The 4,575-nt window shown below is 52.2% G+C and overlaps 1 non-coding gene across 1 annotated transcript; it reads left to right on the top strand.

Moving 5' to 3' along the window:
• The first annotated feature begins 1,847 nt into the window (after nt 1–1,847).
• On the top strand, nt 1,848–1,921 carry TRNAN-GUU. Its single transcript has one exon. It is a non-coding gene; the product is annotated as a tRNA-Asn (tRNA).
• The last annotated feature ends 2,654 nt before the right edge of the window (nt 1,922–4,575 follow it).

The following is a 4,575-nucleotide window of genomic DNA, read 5'->3' as shown; positions in this document are numbered from 1 at the left end:
CTCTTATCAGACGCTGCCCTCTGTCACTCTCAGCTTACTCCTCAATAAAGCAGAGCTGGCCTGCTAGGAGGAAACGAGTAGAGGAAGACGGGTTCAGAAAAGATGTTCCGCATCACTAATCGTTAGGGAAATGCACACCAAAACCACAATGAGATAACACTTCGCACCCATTGGGATGACTACTTAAAAAAGGGGGGCGGGGCTGGTGGGCAGGGAGGTTGGTGAGGATAGGGAGAAAGAGAAACCCGGGGTGGCGGGAACGTAAAATGGCACACAGCCGGTGTGGAAAATGGTGTGATGGCGCCTCAAAAATTTTTAAAAGGGGATTACCATACAATTCCCCAATTATACAGCTGGGGATACCCCCAAAAGAACTGAGGGCAAGGCCTCAAAGAGATGCTTGCACACCCATGATCACTATCACTGCAGCATCAGTCACAAAAACCGAAAGGCGGAAGCCACCCAAGTGTCCCCAGACGGATGAATGGGTAAAGATGTGGCCTATTCATACAATGGGACATGATTCAGCGTGAGAAAGGAAGGAAATGCTGCCCCAGGCAACAATATGGCTGAATTCTGAGGCCATTGCGCTAAGTGAAATAAGCCGTCGTCGCAAAAGGACAAAGACCGTCCGATTCCACTCCCATGAGCTGCCTAAGGTCAAAGTCACAGGGACAGAAAGGACAAGGGTGATTGGCAGGGTCAGGGGGGAAGAGGGGAATGAGGCGCTCGCGCTTGAGGGGTCGAGAGCCTCAGTTGAGGCCAGGACAAAGCTCTGGAAGTGGATAGTGGTGGCCGTTGCACAGCGATACAGATGTACTTAATGGCACAGAACCGTGCGCTTCTAAACGGGGGAGGGGGGGTGAATGCTGAGAAAAAGAACTTGGGGGAGGAGTGGGTGTCGGGTCAAATCGGACGGAAACAGGAACACTCAAGGACCGGCTTTACGCCCTGGAGAGCTGGAGTGGACTCCCCGGGCTGTAGGGACAGGAGCGGGGAGGCGGCCCCACCGAGCTCTAGGGACTGGCCACCCAGAAGGATGTCTGCAGCTTATCTTAATCGCCACACCCTCCACGAAGCCCCCTTCTGATGTCCCCTAAACTCCGCCTGATCAACGGAGGCCACATGCCCTCCAAGCGGGCACCGGCTGGGGCTCAGGAAGGGAAACACATCTTACATTCTTTAGCCCAAGCACAGATCGACGTTCGGCCCGGGCGCAGACGCACGGTGCCTGCGGAATTAAAAGGTAACGGTGAGGGGTGGTGCCGAAGGGGGGGTGGGAAGCCTCGGGGCGAGGGGACACACGCGACGCTTGGGAAAGCCAGCCCTAAAGTTTGGGGCCTGACACACGCGGCCCCCGTGCTCCGAGCCCACACCGCACTTGCTTCTTCTCGGACAGGCTCTACCGGGACCCCTTTGCCCAGTTCTGCCCGCGGGACCCAGGGCGGCGTCTGCTGGGGGCCGCGGGCACCCGGCGGCGCCCCGCACGCGGCCCGCGCAGACACGCAGGGCGCGTCCCCCGGGCTCGCGCCCCAGCGCGGGCGCGCTCACGAGCTCGGGCAGGGGCCGGCGCCGCCCGCGGGGGCGCGCCTCGTCCCCCCCCCTCTTCCCTTCCCCGCGCGGCCGCGGGCTCGGCCTCTTCGCGCCCGCGCCCGCGCGCCCGCGCGCCCGCGCCCGCGCCGGGCCGCCCTCAGCCGCGGCCCCTCCCGCCGCCTCCTCCTCCGCACGCTCCTCCGCGCGCTCCTCCGCGCGCTCCTCCGCCCGGCTCGCGCGGCGACGCCCTGGGCGGCGAGAGCCTCCGCGGCCGCGGAAATCTGTACACACCGCGCGGCGAGCCTGGTAGCTGGGTCTCTGTGGCGCAATCGGTTAGCGCGTTCGGCTGTTAACCGAAAGGTTGGTGGTTCGAGCCCACCCAGGGACGGGCGGCGCTCATTTTCTTGAGATGACCTCGTTACGGATCCATTTTAAAATGGCAAGCCTGAGATTTTTAGTCGAACGGGAGTACGACGCCACCACGCTTCCAGGCTAGAGGAAGACCTTGTCCTCTCAGTATTTGTTGCACGGCGGGGGCGGATCTAAGAGGGACTCTGCGTCTGGACTGGCAGCTTGTGCCTTGGTCATTCAGTTCCCGTGGTCATTTATCCACGGGAAACCAACACACATTCTTCTGGAGACCGGCCCAAGATTGTGCTTCAACAGCAGTAACTGTAACGGGGGGGGGGGGGGAATAAATGCCCCTTGACAAGTGAGTTTCTCCCAGAAAATCGGATACCACCAAAAAGTAAATGTACTTACTCAATACTGCCTTATCTACTGCCAGAAGAATCCGAGGAGCTGTTCGATGAACATATGCAAGGGGAGTCACCTAAAAGTGTGTGGGGGCATAATCACCCCACGTAACTGTGCTAAACGGAGCTCTGTTTTGGACAATGGACTTGAACCTAGGCAAAGGTGTTAATGTTTGCGTTAGATCGCTGACACAATTTTCCCTGAAATTAAACTCAGGCAGAAATTGTTTGTATGAGTTCTTGCTAAAAGGTTTCCAATGACGTGTTTTCAACTCCGGTCTCACAGAAGACACAGATCTTTTACAAGCAGATGGTTCACATAAGACTTTCTATAAAGATAGAGAACCACACGATAATATGATAACGTGATGCTATAATTCGTTCCTGCCAAGATTGAGGTCATGTGGTGGGTGCTTTGTCTCTGGGATGTACTTTTCCTGGATAGAACTGAGAGACTCGGAACAAGGAATAAGTTAGCTGCGTCACTCGGCGGTCTCTTAGGAAATGCCTTGCAAATGCTGGCTGATAATTATTTATCAAATAATTGTTGATAATAAAATACCCTCTGTTGTCTAGTGAGAAGCCCTAAAAAAGGAGACACAGTGTTGCACTTGGAGAATTTCAGGCAGATTCAGCAGTAGCCGGCCCCCCACCCCCACCCCCCACATTCCAAGCTTTCCACTCATACTTATGGATAGATTATAGTAGAAACAACAAAAGGGAAGGCAGTTAGGTCATAAGATCATTCATGTACTGTCCAAATCTAGTCTAACACTTCAAGATGAAGGAGGCATAATATTTGCTAATACTTAAGTTATGAGGCTTTAGAAAGCATATCCTTCCGCTTTAAGCTGATCGTATTTATACTAGGTTATAAGCTCCTTGAGGGAAGAGACCAACTTCTGTTCTTAGTGATCATTTTCGATTCCAAACTGCTTCCTTCAAGATGCAGTTCAAATTCTTGAGCTTAACACACAGAGGCTTTCATGATCTGTTGCCTTGTCTCCTACCATGTTCCTGCATGAAAACTTCTAGTGGTTATATGCATTTACCAGGAGTTCCTTCAATGGCGCATGCCGCCTTGTACCCCCCCCCACCCCCCAGAAGTCTTTCCCGTTACCCTGATGTGCCGGTCCCCGCCCCCTCTGTACACACCTGGGTAACAGCCGCAGAGGAGTTACCTTCTCAGGGAGGCCTCCCCTGATGCCCCTCCTCCATTCATTCATCACGCTACCCTGAAAACAGGGAGTTACTTGTCACCTACGCTAGAATACGAACCCCTGGAGTGTAGTGACTACGTCTTTATTCACATTGTTTGCTCACCTAGCACAGGCCTGTCACATGCACATGCTCAGGACAGATGCGTTCCCTGCCTTCTCAGAGTATGTGATTAACAGAGATAGATACTCAGATAAAAATGCATATGATGAAGTGTCAGCGTGAGGGCCACAGAAAAATGTTCCCAGGCAGTAAAGGAGGAAGTCAACATAGATAGGCTGGATTGTGTCTCCGTGGAGGATTTGAAACAACCCTGAAAGATCTGGACAGGCCAGAAGGCAGGGGAGAGCTATTTAAAGCTGGCAAAATTTGGAGACAAGATGGGGGTGGGTAGGAGAGGAGCGTAACCAGAATGTGGAACAAATGTACTTAAATAGAGCGCACTGAAAATGTTCTTAGCTTGCGGAAGGGCCCTGAAGACCAAAGGATGAGGCTAGACTTTACCCTATAAAGTAAGGGAGTAACTGTTAAAGGTTTCTGTTTCAGGATATAATGAAATTTAGTCTTGATGGTTGGTCTGGCAACAGAATAGGGAAAATAAGAGATCAGAGAACAGTTAAGAGGAAATTATATTTCAAAGGAGAGGCAATGAGGTGACTTTAGAAACGAAGGATGTAATTCAAGGGAAGACTGGATAAGATTTAGAGACCGAAACAAGAGGGAAATGTGGAGGGTGGTGCCTACATTTACAGCCTGGGTGACCCAGGAAATGGTGATAGTGTTGCTTGATGTTGGAGGGGTCTTAAAGAAATCTTGAAATTGGAGAAATTATACATTGCCCATACTTTCAGTTTACCGTACTTGTGGCTGGTTCTCCACCATGGAGTTCATCTAAAACCTAGCCCCAAAAAGAAAAAAAAAAAAAACAACCTAGTCCCAGAATCAGTCTTCATTTTTTAAAAAGTTTTTATTTATTTTGAGAGAGAAAGAGAGAGCGTGTGCACAAGAGTGAGCTGGGGAAGGGCACAGAGAGAGGGAGAGACAGAGAGAGAGAGGGAGCCAGCACGGA

The sequence above is a fragment of the Lynx canadensis genome, chromosome A1, assembly GCF_007474595.2.
Source record: "Lynx canadensis isolate LIC74 chromosome A1, mLynCan4.pri.v2, whole genome shotgun sequence".
In the NCBI taxonomy this organism is placed as follows: Eukaryota; Metazoa; Chordata; class Mammalia; order Carnivora; family Felidae; genus Lynx; species Lynx canadensis.
This window is presented reverse-complemented; position numbering and strand designations above follow the sequence as displayed.